Source organism: Myxine glutinosa, chromosome 2, assembly GCF_964187855.1.
Source record: "Myxine glutinosa chromosome 2, kmMyxGlut1.1, whole genome shotgun sequence".
In the NCBI taxonomy this organism is placed as follows: Eukaryota; Metazoa; Chordata; class Myxini; order Myxiniformes; family Myxinidae; genus Myxine; species Myxine glutinosa.
Window position 1 is genome coordinate 126424440 of NC_136262.1, and position 14520 is coordinate 126438959.

The 14520-nt window shown below is 45.5% G+C and overlaps 1 protein-coding gene across 2 annotated transcripts in view; it reads left to right on the plus strand.

Annotated features, from left to right (window-relative positions):
• The window catches only part of LOC137421287 (uncharacterized), a 153159-nt gene that overhangs the window by 78884 nt on the left and 59755 nt on the right, over nucleotides 1–14520 (plus strand). The gene's annotated exons all lie outside the window — the stretch shown is intronic.

Genomic DNA, 14520 nt, shown 5'->3' on the forward strand with positions numbered 1-14520 from the left:
TGATTCTGTGGTGCATAGGGACCCCCGTGCCAAATTTAGTGAAGATCCGTTGAGAAATGGCAAATTTGGTCCCCGGGGGGGTGGTGGAATTTTTTGGTTCATCAGTGATTCTGTGGTGCATAGGGACCCTCGTGCCAAATTTGGTGAAGATCCGTTGAGAAATGGCGACGCTGTTTCAGAACAAACAAACAAACATACAAACAGACAACCTTTCACGCTTATAATATAGATTCACCAAATGTCCGTTCCCAGGGTACCGCAAAAACGGCTGCACCGATCGCAACGATACACCTCCATGCCCGTGGGATTCCCACGGGTGACCACACTAGTCTATCTTCTATTCTTCTATTCTTATCTATCTTCTATCTATTATTATATATATAAAGAAAGTTTTTGTTTGTTTGTTTGTTTGTTTGCTTGTACGTGCTAATCTCCTGAATCGTGAAAGATAGGAGGAAACCTCTGAAACAAAAAATGTCGGGACGGGCCCCGGGAAGGTTATAGGCTAGGTGGCGAGGCCGGTCAAGGCCACCTCGGCCGGGCTGGGCCCATTTCGCAATAAATCTTCTTCTTCTTCTTCTTCTTGTTCAATCTTCTTGAAGTACAACTTATGCACTTAATAGGAATATCTGACTGATTGCAACACATGCTTTCAAAATTCTCTCTCGTGGGGCCCGACAGAAGAAAGAACAAGGAATCGTTGAGCCCTAACTGATACTGGGCTCGCGTCAGACCTATGTACAGAAGATTAAATTCATTCAAAAAGAACCTGCGCAACGCCGGGTGCATTCAGCGAGTATTATATATATATATTATTATTATATTATTATATACTAGCAGAAGTACCCGGCATTGCTGGGCGGGGGAGGGGCGGGGAAAGGGAGGGGAATGGGGGGGGAGGGGAGGAGAGGGGGGGGGGGAGAAGAGGGGGGAGGGGAAGGGGAGAGGGTAGGGGGAAGGGTAGGGGGAGGGGGGGAAGGGGAGAGGGTAGGGTGGAGGGGGAAGGGTAGGGGGAGGGGGGAAGGGAAGGGGAGAGGGTAGGGTGGAGGGGGAAGGGAGGGGGGAGGGGTAGGGGGGAAAGGAAGGGGTAGGAGGAAAGGGAGGGGTAGGAGGGGGAGGGAAGGGGAGGGGGAAGGGGAGGGGGGAGGGGAGGGGGAAGGAGAGGGGGAGGGGGGAAGGGGTAGGGGGGAAAGGGAAGGGGAGTGGAAGGGGGTAGGGGGAAAATGGAGGGGGTAGGGGGGAGGGGAGGGGGAAGGGGAGGGCCAGTCAACAATGACGTTGCAGTTCTCATGGTAGGAGAGCAGCACAACAATCGCGACATCGTCCTGCATCTTCGCAACAACAGCATGAAGCGGATTTTGGAGACACCGAGTCTGTGACGCCCTCCAGTACCGGCGTTGCCGGGCGGGGGAAGGGTGACCCGTACATTCCCAACCCGTACATTCACCCTCTCGACTCAAGCTCACTCGGACAAAAGCCTCGCACAAATTACACCGTGAAGGCCCAATGGCCATGTCTATGCCACAAATCAAGTACGTGAGCGAGTCGGGCGCACTGAATTGAAAATATATAGAACGCTCATACTCCGTGAAAAGTGAAGCCGCCGTGTCGCCATCTTGGTTAGCACGACTCGACCAACTCGCTTCGCGGATCTCGTTTGTTTTGAACGTGTCCCAGATTTTAAAAGCCAGACAACTGTTAAAATGCCATTTTGTGCGGCAATAAACTGCTCCAATCGGTTACGGGAGGGTTGTGGAAAGATGTTTCACAGCTGTTTCAAAGACATTTAATTCATATCGCACAAAATCGACAAAAATCGACACAAAACACGATCGCATAAAAGGTGAAAAAACGCAATCGCTTTTCGCTCTGAATTACGTGCAATCGTGTGACGGAAATCACCATCGCCCAGCATCGAGTGCCAACCAAGATGGCGCCCGGTAGCTGCATCTCCACCGATGTGGTGGGAATGGCAATGGTCATTCTATATATTTTCAGTTCAGTGGTTTGGCGGCGGGGATGGAACATCACGTGATCGCTCTGAGCGAATCAGCGAGCTGCTCTGGCACCGGCTGAGATTCCGTGTATAATGTTCCTCGCTGAAATGCGCTGACATAAATATGAATAAAAAAATATGGATCTCGTCAAATATTTTGAGGTAGGCAATGTTCGTCCCAGGCTCAATGGCCATGTCTATGCCAAATATCAAGCACGTGAGCCTCTCCGTTTAGGAGTCTATCGGTAACATTACACACACACAAACTGTGTTTTATATATATAGATATATAAAAGAAAGTTTTTGTTTGTTTGTCTGCAAACAAACTGCAAACAAGTGTTTGTCTGCAAACAAGCTAATCTCCTGAACGGTGAAAGATAGGAGGAAACCTCTGAAACAAAAAATGTCGGGACGGGCCCCGGGAAGGTTATAGGCTAGGTGGCGAGGCCGGTCAAGGCCGCCTCAGCCGGGCTGGGCCCATTTCGCAATAAATCTTCTTCTTCCTCTTCTTCTTCTTCTTCTTGAAGTACAACTTATGCACTTAATAGGAATATCTGACTGATTGCAACACATGCTTTCAAAATTATCTCTCGTTGGGCCCGATTGAAGAAAGAACAAGGAATCGTTGAGCCCTAACTGATACTGGGCTCGCGTCAGACCTACAGTCACGTGAAAAAGTAAGTACAGTAGTACACCCCATGTAAAGTTTTGACTTTTTCAACATATTTCAACATACAGCTATTTGATCTTCATTTCAACAATATTGATAGAGAAAGGTGATAAAATATAACAAATATCATGAAACATTTACATTTTGTAGTCCATTGTATAATTTAAATAAACATCAATGCAAATTTTGCATGTGGAAAAAGTAAGTATGGATGGACTGAAGGAAAAGATGAACAAGTGGAAGGAATGTATGGAGACAAAAGGTCTGAAGGTGAATATCGGAAAGACAAAGGTGATGGCAAGTGGTGAGGTGGAAAGAACTGGGAAGTGGCCGTGTGCTGTGTGCAGGAAGGGTGTCGGAGTGAACTCCATTCAATGTACAATGTGTGCTGAGTGGGTTCATCAAAAATGTAGTGGTCTGAGAGGGTCATTTACCAGTGTGGCAGCTACATTCAAATGTAAGGTGTGCACAGAGGGAGCTGCAGATGGAGGAAATGTTGAGTTGGATCTTGGAGACGGCGTGAAGCTGGAAGGTGTGAAAACATTTTGCTACCTCGGAGACATGCTGAATGGAGAAGGTGGATCAGACTCGGCAACGGTTGCTCGAGTGAGATGTGCATGGAAGAAGTTTCGGGAACTGAGTGGCGTGCTGATGAGGAGGAGAGTGTCGCTGAAGCTGAAGGGAAAGGTGTATGCTGCATGTGTGAGAAGTGTTATGATTTATGGGAGCGAGACATGGGTAATGAAGGTAGAGCAGCAACGAAGGCTGGAAAGGGTGGAAATGCGAATGGTTCGATGGATGTGTGGAGTATCGTTGAGAGAGAGGAAGACAAATGATGAATTGCGAAAGATGATGGGAATATTGCCTGTGATTGATGCTGTGAAGAGGAACAGGTTGAGATGGTTTGGTCATGTATTGAGGAAGGATGAAAGTGACTGGTTGAGAAGAGTGATGGAAGTTAATGTAGAAGGAAGTAGAGGACGGGGAAGACCGAGAAAGACTTGGCTAAAGATGGTGGAAGAAGAAATGCGGGCAAGGGGGTTAACAAGGAGAGATGCAGAAAATAGGGCAAAATGGAGAAGATTGTCATGGGGACCGCAAGGCTAACCCCCGCTCTAGCAGGGAAAATGGCCTTAAAATGCATGTTGTTGTGTTGTTGTTTATCTATCAATATTGTTGAAATGAAGATCAAATAGCTGTATGTTGAAATATGTTCAAAAAGTCAAAACTTTACATGGGGTGTACTTACTTTTTCATGTGACTGTATGTACAGAAGATTAAATTCATTCAAAAAGAACCCGGGCAACGCCGGGTGCATTCAGCTATTATTATATATATATTATTATTATATTATTATATATATATATAAAAGAAAGTTTTTGTTTGTTTGTCTGCACGCGTTAATCTCCTGAACGGTGAAAGATAGGAGGAAACCTCTGAAACAAAAAATGTCGGGACAGGCCCTGGGAAGGTTGTAGGCTAGGTGGTGAAGCAGGTCGAGGCCGCCTCGGCCGGGCTGGGCCCATTTCGCAATTAAAAGCTGAGCTGAATTATAGTACTCAATCTTCTACAGCCGTGAGTAAAAGCTGAACCAGGCTCCCAAAAACGACTTTGTGGACCAAATCAATTACAATGTGTTGCAAGCACTTCCAGGAGATTGCAGAACCTACAAATCGATGGACAGTGTTGTGGACCAAAACGAGGCCGTACACTACCCAACTGAATTCCTGAACTCATTAGCACCACCAGGAATGCCTGCTCACCACTTGATATTGCAAGAAGGGGCACCGATAATGCTGCTGCAAAATCTAGATGCCCCGAGACTATGCAATGGAACGAGGCTGGCAGTAAAAAAAACTGATGAATAACGTGATAGAAGCGACGATTCTTACTTGGTGTGCACGAGGCGATGACGTGCTGATCCCGAGAATTCCACTCATGCCCACGAATTTACCATTCCAATTTAAAAGGCTGCAATTTCCCGGGCAACGCCGGGTGCATTCAGCTCGTATATTATAATGCAAAGATGAACAAATCGGATTTTGGCATCAAAAGGTCATGTCAGGTAAAAAATGTGATACTTGAGAACAGCTGAAGGGATTTAAATCACACTTGGTACTAATATGTATAATGATGTAAAAATGTGGCCAGAGGTCTATCTGTCGACGTCAAAGAGTGCCATTCTCGTTTTCTTTACAGGAGTGAGACTCATGGAAGAGCAAAGTAGAACTTACAATGGGACAAGCATCAAGGGAATGAACAAACAGGAAAAGAGGATAGATGGTGGAAGAGAGGAAACATTGAAACTAGCAAGTAAGATGGTTGGGTTTGGAAAGGTTAATGGGGGTAATAAAGATCATGGGACAAATTGGGGATGACAAGAGATGGAGGAAAGAGTGATACAGAACAGCCTCTGGAAGGTGAATCCATTTGATGGGAGAAGCGAGGGATGGAAGAGTTAAGGTGTGCAGTCATCCTGAACTTTGGAAGCCTAATCAGGAGAGGGTTTAATTGAAGAACTCGTGCATCCTGGATTAGAGGAGGACGGTTGGTGGATTGAGAAAACAGAGGAAGTAATATCGAGGAATAGACGGTAAAAATAAAGAGACCAACAGCCTGCCTGTGATGCGAGAGGAACAGACCTTGAGCTTCAGCCTCATCACAGGAGATTCAAATAATTGCGAGAGCTTTAGATTCCATAGAATCCAGAAGAGACATGCGATGCTGGGGCATCAGCCCAAAGTAGGGTGGTACTCAATTGAGTTTCGGACAAAGTCCTTTTGTCGACTGTGGGCGGGAAAAACAAGTAAACAGAGGAATGAATTGCAGGAGAGCGATTGGGTTTGGGGATGCAAAATAAATGAGCTAACGGATGAATGCAGTGGAAATAAAGAACTGTGAGGTGACCAATTTTTCTGTTATGAGAGAGGAACGAAGGCCATGTACCTATAGCTCCACTCATGATATACTGATTCGTCTAGCCTTTGCATGCACCAGCACCAAGAGAGTGAGATGTGATGGAACAGCACCAACCTGATAAGGAACCTACACTACAGTGCCTATAGAAAGTCTACATCCCCTTTCAAAATTTTCATCTTTTGTTGCCTTATAGCCTGGAATTAAAACGCATTAAATTAGACACTTTCCTCCTTTATTTACAAAGTGAAACCCACATCTTCTGATGTACCCTTGTCCCCCGATGATGATGATGATGATGTACATCATCTGATGATGAACTGAGTACCCTCGTCCCTCTATACGAGGGGAAAGGTGACCCTCTGGACTGTGGCTCGTATCGAGCGATAAAGTTATTGGGGCATGGAATGAAGGTATTGGAATGGGTGTTGGAGAGGAGGATAAGGAAGAAAGTGAAGAATGGGTGTTTTAAACGAAATGCAGTTTGGATTTATGCCAGGTAGAGGAACGACAGACGCTCTTTTTATTGTAAGGATTAAAATTGAGAATCTCAAATCTCAATTTTTATTGAGATTTTAAAAAAACATCCCTGGGAATATTACCACAAATGAACTGCAACTGGAGGCAAACTGGGGGTTCGGTGACGATTCTGAAAAGAGCCCTTGGAACAAAACTGAAAAAGTTGAACAGCTTGGTCCATGAACTGTGATCCCTTACCGAAGAGGAGGTGGATACTTTGGGTCCTGGGAGGACTCTGTTCTAACACACACACACACACACACACACACACACACACACACACTCATACACACACGCACACACACACACACACACACACACACACACACACACGGCCAAAAGTATGTGGACACCCGAACATCACACCCATATGTGCTCGTATAACATCTCATTCCAAAATCAAGGGCATTGATATGGAGTTGGTCCCCCCTTTGCTGCTATAACAGCCTCCACTCTTCTGGGAAGGCTTTCCACTAGATGTCGGAACATTGCTGTGGGGATTTGCTTCCATTCAGCCACAAGAGCATGAGTGAGGTCGGGTACTGATGTTGGGTGATTAGGCCTGGCTCGCAGTCGGCGTTCCAATTCATCCCAAAGGTTTTCGATGGGGTTGAGGTCAGGGCTCTGTGCAGGCCAGTCAAATTCTTCCACACCAATCTCGACAAACCATTTCTGTATGGACCTCGCTTTGTGCACGGGGGCATTGTCATGCTGAAACAGGAAAGGGCCGTCCCCAAACTGTTGCCACAAAGTTGGAAGCACACAATCGTCTAGAATGTCATTGTATGCTGTAGCAGCGTTAAGATTTCCCTTCACGGGAACTAAGGGGCCTAGCCCAAACCATGAAAAACAGCCCAAGACCATTATTCCTCCTCCACCAAACGTTACAGTTGGCACTATGCATTCGGGCAGGTAGCGTTCTCCTGGCATCCACCAAACCCAGATTCGTCCGTTGGACTGCAGGATGGTGAAGCGTGATTCATCACTCCAGAGAAAGCGTTTCCACTGCTCCACAGTCCAATGGCGGCGAGCTTTACACCCCTCCAGCCGACGCTTGGCATTGCGCATTAGGCTTGTGGGCCGCTGCTCGGCCATGGAAAGCCTTTTGATCAAGCTCCCAGCGAACAGTTGTTGTCCTGACTTTGCTTCCAGAGGCAGTTTGGAACTCGGTCGTGAGTGTTGCAACCGAGGACAGACGATTTTTACGCGCGGCGCGCTTCAGCACTCGGCGGTCCCATTCTGTGAGATTGTGTGGCCTACCACTTCGCGGCTGAGCTGTTGTTGCTCCGAGACGTTTCTACTTCACAATAACAGCACTCACAGTTGATTGGGGCAGCTCTAGTAGGGCAGAAATTTGACAAACTGACTTGTTGGAAATGTGGCATCCTATGATGGTGCCACGTTGAATGTCACTGAACTCTTCAGTACGGCCCATTCTACTGCCAATGTTTGCCTGTGGAGATTGCATGGCTGTGCGTGATTATATATACCTGTCAGCAATGGGTGTGGCTGAAACAGCCGAATCCACTAATTATAAGGGGTGCCCACATACTTTTGGCCATGTAGTGTACATACAGTATAATAATCTATGTAAGATGGTGGATATGCAGCACTTCTTGGTGAGGTCAGTCATGTGTTACACTTCCGTTGGTGACTGTACAAGCCAATTTGGGAGTGACAGAGTACCACAGCTGCTACATCTGAAGTAGTTCGTGAGGTTGGCGTCTCCTGTCATTGGGGGATGATGTTGTTTGCGGCTACAGTGTCTGTTGTGCAGCTATTCCAACCACTGGTCATCATGATGGCTTATTCCAGTCCATAATTGATATCGCCATTTGCCTCTGCAGTTAGCTACGTTTTCCGAAGCGTCAAAATTGACGTGTAGGGCTTTCATATTCCACTTAGACGTCCGTACACCTCAGCTTCGGGCACCCTTTTGGTCTTTTGGCCCCAGCTATCTTCCCATATAGGGTGTCCTTTGGGATACGTCCATCTTCCATCCTGAATACATGCCCAAGCCATTGAAGTCATCTTTGCTTCATAAGTGCAATGACACTTGGCAGATTTGCCTGGGAAAAGGCTTCTGCATTTGTACATCTGTCCTTCCACGTGATGCCAAGGATGCATCGTAGACAGCAAAGATGAAAATTGTTGAGTCTCCGTTCTTGGCAGCTACAAGTTGGCCATTTTTCACAGCCATAAAGTAGGGTGCTAATAATGCAGGCCTTGTAGATCAGCATCTTGGTTCTGAAGGTCAGCTTGCTGTTCTTCCACGCCATCTTTGTTAGACGATCAAAGGTGGTGGCTGCCTCCCCGATGCGTACGTTCAGTTCATCATTGAGAGACAGGTTGTCAGTCACTATAGGCCCGACATATCTGAATTTGCTGACCTCTTCCAGTGCAGTATTGTTTGGTGTAATCAGGAGCTGGGTTGTGACACCTTGTCCCATCACCACAGTTTTCTTGACACTAATGGTGAGAGAGAACATCATGCCAGTTATAAACTTGCATCATGCCAGCTTAGCTTCTGGAGCCGGTCTTCTGTGTGGGTGACAAGTGCAGCGTCATCTGCATGGAGAAGTTTTCTGATCAGGACATACCTCACTTTTGTCTTTGCCCTAGATCTTGACAGGTTATACAGCTGCCATATGTCCTGGTGTGAAGGTAGATTCCTTCCATATCTGCAGGGAAGGGGTACCTCAGAAGTACCGAGAAAAAATAACAAACATATTAGGAGCCAGGAAGTAGCCCTGCTTCACTCCGCTTTTGATCTCAAAACTTTCTGAAGTGGAACAATCAAACTGTATTGTGCCGTGCATGTTGTCATGAAAAGAATGGATGAGACTGAGAAGCTTGGGTGGACAGCCAATCCGTTCTAACACCTTGTATAAACCCATTCTGTGAACAGTGTCAAAAGCTTTTGTGAGATCCACGAAAGCGAGTGGAGTGGAGTGGTGTGTTCTGTTCCCTACACTTCTCTTGAAGCTGACAAAGCGAGAAGATCATGTCCACGGTGGATCTGCCTGCTCGTAAACCACATTGTGCCTCAGGATACACTCGGTTTGCGAGTTGCTGGAGTCTCTTTCGGATTATTCTGGAAAATACCTTTCCGGTAACACTGAGGAGTGATATTCCATGGTAATTGTTGCAGTCCCGATCGCCTTTCTTCTTGCACAACGTGATGATGTTTGCATCATGCATGCCTTGTGGAACAGATCCTTCCCTCCAATAGAGGAGGAGGAAGTCATGTCGGAAATGTAGCTGTTGGGACTTTCCGTACTTAAGCAGTTTTTCTGGAATTCATCCTTGCCAGGTGCTTTCTTGCTTGCCAGTAAATCGATTGCCTTCACAAGCTCAGCGAATGATGGTTCCACGTCTAACCCATACAATAGTTAGCAGCGAACACCTGGAACGTATAAAGGGAGCGGAAGACACGAGGAGGTGAGTGAGGGAAGCACAACAACAGTAAGGAACAGGGACATCTGGAGATGTGTTTACGTTTTGTATAGTTATGTCAAGGAAAAGTTTTTTGGTTTTATTTTTGAATGTGTTGTTTTCAACCTCTCAAGACTGTCCTCTCTAATGGGTTTATTGCCATGTTCTACATTTTACAGGATGTCCCAGAAGTCCCTTTACTCACATGTTAAGTTTTTTTTTTAATACACCAGGTGAAATAGACAACAAATCTTTTTATGTAAAAATAGACACAGTAAGTAAAAGCAGTAAGTAAAAATGGACAACTAAGTCCATGTATCTTTTTATCATCTAAAACCTTCCTGGGCACACCGCGAGTACAACCACCAGTTTCCAACTCATTCTGTCCAGCGGTTCAGGAACACATGAAAGTCGAACGAGAGCGAAGTCGATAGCACAGCATCGCAAATCCTCACGCTTCCCACCAAAAGTAAAGCAGAAAGATGGCAAAAAGTTCCACCAGGCATGTCCAAGTATCAAATTTTGAGTTAAATCTGTTTCCTCGTTTTGACCCCTGTCACCTCAAGTCCCCATCCAATGGGACATGAACAACAACAACAACAACAACAACAAGCATTTTAAGGCCATTTTCCCTGCCGGGGGGGGTTAGCCTTGCAGTCCCCATGAACATGAACCGGGGGACAAATGCAAAAAATTGATACATATTTCATGTGTCTCCCAATGTTCATTGCATATTAGTGCTGGGCGATAATCGTGATAGGACAATAATCGTGCTTTCGATTTGCTATTGTGATGAGGTTAATCGAAATTAATTATCACGATAGCAGCTGTGCATGCGCAGTAGGTAAATCGCACCTTGAACCTGGATGTTGACTGTGTATTGGCTCATTCTAGTGTGTTTAGTTTCTCTCAAAAGATATACTCGCATTAAATGCAGCTCGGTAAAATAAAGCAGGTGATATAATATGGAATGCTTGCTTGCTTGGTGTGTTATGTGTGTATGCAGCTTGTTTGGTGTGTTATGTTAGCATGCAGTCTCCTTGGTATGTTGTGTCAGCATGCGGCTTGCTTGGTGTGTTATGTTAGCATGCAGATTGCTTGGTGTGTTATGTTAGCATGCGGCCTGCTTGGTGTGTTATGTTAGCATGCAGATTGCTTCGTGTGTTATGTTAGCATGCAGATTGATTGGTGTGTTATGTTAGCATGCAGCTTGCTTGGTGTGTTATGTTAACATGCAGCTTGCTTGGTGTGTTATGTTAGCATGCAGCTTGCTTGGTGTGTTATGTGAGCATGCAGATTGCTTGGTGTGTTATGTTAGCATGCAGATTGCTTGGTGTGTTATGTTAGCATGCAGATTGCTTGGTGTGTTATGTTAGCATGCAGATTGCTTGGTGTGTTATGTTAGCATGCAGTCTGCTTGGTGTGTTATGTTAGCATGCGGATTGATTGGTGTGTTATGTTAGCATGCAGCTTGCTTGGTGTGTTATGTTAGCATGCAGTCTGCTTGGTGTGTTATGTTAGCATGCAGATTGCTTGGTGTGTTATGTTAGCATGCAGTCTGCTTGGTGTGTTATGTTAGCATGTGGCTTGCTTGGTGTGTTATGTTAGCATGCAGTCTGCTTGGTGTGTTATGTTAGCATGCGGCTTGCTTGGTGTGTTATGTTAGCATGCACATTCCTTGGTGTGTTATGTTAGCATGCAGCTTCCTTGGTGTGTTATGTTAGCATGCACATTCCTTGGTGTGTTATGTTAGCATGCAGCTTCCTTGGTGTGTTATGTTAGCATGCAGCTTGCTTGGTGTGTTATGTTAGCATGCAGATTGCTTGGTGTGTTATGTTAGCATGCAGATTGCTTGGTGTGTTATGTTAGCATGCAGCTTGCTTGGTGTGTTATGTTAGCATGCAGCTTGCTTGGTGTGTTATGTTAGCATGCAGATTGCTTGGTGTGTTATGTCAGCATGCAGATTGCTTGGTGTGTTATGTTATCATGCAGCTTGCTTGATGTGTTATGTTAGCATGCAGCTTGCTTGGTGTGTTATGTTAGCATGCAGCTTGCTCTGGTGTGTTATGTTAGCATGCAGATTGCTTGGTGTGTTATGTTAGCATGCAGATTGCTTGGTGTGTTATGTTAACATGCAGCTTGCTTGGTGTGTTATGTTAGCATGCAGCTTGCTTGGTGTGTTATGTTAGCATGCAGCTTGCTTGGTGTGTTATGTTAGCATGCAGCTTGCTTGGTGTGTTATGTTAGCATGCAGATTGCTTGGTGTGTTATGTTAACATGCAGCTTGCTTGGTGTGTTATGTTAGCATGCAGCTTGCTTGGTGTGTCATGTTAGCATGCAGATTGCTTGGTGTGTTATGTTAGCATGCAGATTGCTTGGTGTGTTATGTTAGCATGCAGATTGCTTGGTGTGTTATGTTAACATGCAGCTTGCTTGGTGTGTTATGTTAGCATGCAGCTTGCTTGGTGTGTTATGTTAGCATGCAGCTTGCTTGGTGTGTTATGTTAGCATGCAGCTTGCTTGGTGTGTTATGTTAGCATGCAGCTTGCTTGGTGTGTTATGTTAGCATGCAGATTGCCTGGTGTGTTATGTTAGCATGCGGCTTGCTTGGTGTGTTATGTTAGCATGCAGCTTGTTCTGGTGTGTTATGTTAGCATGCAGATTACTTGGTGTGTTATGTTAGCATGCAGATTGCTTGGTGTGTTATGTTAGCATGCGGCTTGCTTGGTGTGTTATGTTAGGCCGCCGCTTGCTTGGTGTGTTATGTTAGCATGTAGCTTCCTTGGTGTGTTATGTTAGCATGCAGTCTGCTTGATGTGTTGTGTTAGCATGCAGCTTGCTTGGTGTGTTATGTTAGCATGCGGCTTGCTTGGTGTGTTATGTTAGCATGCAGATTGCTTGGTGTGTTATGTTAGCATGCAGATTGCTTGGTGTGTTATGTTAGCATGCAGCTTGCTTGGTGTGTTATGTTAGCATGCAGCTTGCTTGGTGTGTTATGTTAGCATGCAGCTTGCTTGGTGTGTTATGTTAGCATGCGGCTTGCTTGGTGTGTTATGTTAAAATGCAGCTTGCTTGGTGTGTTATGTTAGCATGCGGCTTGCTTGGTGTGTTATGTTAACATGCAGCTTGCTTGGTGTGTTATGTGAGCGTGCGGCTTGCTTGGTGTGTTATGTTAGCATGCGGCTTGCTTGGTGTGTTATGTTAGCATGCAGCTTGCTTGGTGTGTTATGTTAAAATGCAGCTTGCTTGGTGTGTTATGTCAGCATGCGGCTTGCTTGGTGTGTTATGTTAACATGCAGCTTGCTTGGTGTGTTAGGTTAGCATGCGGCTTGCTTGGTGTGTTATGTAAGCATGCAGCTTGCTTGGTGTGTTATGTTAGCTTGCGGCTTGCTTGGTGTGTTATGTTAGCATGTGACTTGCTTGGTGTGTTATGTTAGCATGCAGCTTGCTTGGTGTGTTATGTTAGCATGCGGCTTGTTTGCTATTGTGATGAGGTTAATCGAAATTAATTATCACGATAGCAGCTGTGCATGCGCAGTAGGTAAATCGCACCTTGAACCTGGATGTTGACTGTGTATTGGCTCATTCTAGTGTGTTTAGTTTCTCTCAAAAGATATACTCGCATTAAATGCAGCTCGGTAAAATAAAGCAGGTGATATAATATGGAATGCATGCAGCTGCATGGTGTGCATGCAGCTTGCTTGGTGTGTTATGTTAGCATGCAGTCTGCTTGGTGTGTTATGTTAGCATGCAGTCTGCATGGTGTGTTGTGTCAGCATGCGGCTTGTTTGGTGTGTTATGTTAGCATGCAGCTTGTTTGGTGTGTTATGTTAACATGCAGTCTGCTTGGTGTGTTATGTTAACATGCAGTCTGCCTGGTGTGTTATGTTAACATGCAGTCTGCTTGGTGTGCTATGTTGGCATGCAGCTTGCTTGGTGTGTTATGTTAGCATGCAGTCTGCTTGGTGTGTTGTGTTCGCATGCAGTCTGCTTGGTGTGTTATGTTAACATGCAGCTTGCTTGGTGTGTTATGTTAACATGCAGCTTGCTTGTTGTGTTATGTTAGCAGGCAGTCTGCTTGGTGTGTTGTGTTAGCATGCAGTCTGCTTGGTGTGTTATGTTAGCATGTGGCTTGCTTGGTGTGTTATGTTAACACGCAGCTTGTTTGGTGTGTTATGTTAGCATGCAGTCTCCTTGGTATGTTATGTTAGCATGCGGCTTGCTTGGTGTGTTATGTCAGCATGCAGCTTGCTTGGTGTGTTATGTTAGCATGCAGTCTCCTTGGTATGTTATGTTAGCATGCGGCTTGCCTGGTGTGTTATGTTAGCATGCAGCTTGCTTGGAGTGTTATGTTAGCATGCGGCTTGCTTGGTGTGTTATGTTAGCATGCAGTCTCCTTGGTATGTTATGTTAGCATGCGGCTTGCTTGGTGTGTTATGTTAGCATGCAGCTTGCTTGATGTGTTATGTTAGCATGCAGCTTGCTTGGTATGTTATGTTAGCATATGGCTTGCTTGGTGTGTTATGTTAGCATGCAGCTTGCTTTGTGTGTTATGTTAACATGCAGCTTGTTTGGTGTGTTATGTTAGCATGCAGTCTCCTTGGTATGTTGTTGCTTGGTGTGTTATGTTAGCATGCAGCTTGCTTGGTGTGTTTTGTTAGCATGCAGCTTGCTTGGTGTGTTATGTTAGCATGCAGTCTGCTTGGTGTGTTATGTTAGCATGCGGCTTGCTTGGTGTGTTATGTTAGCATGCAGCTTGCTTGGTGTGGTGTGTTAGCATGGAGATTGCTTGGTGTGTTATGTTAGCAAGCAGTCTGCTTGGTGTGTTATGTTAGCATGCGTCTTGCTTGGTGTGTTATGTTAGCGTGCGGCATCCTTGGTGTGTTATGTTAGCATGCAGCTTGCTTGGTGTGTTATGTTAGCATGCAGATTGCTTGGTGTGTTATGTTAGCATGCGGCATGCTTGGTGTGTTTATGTTAGCAT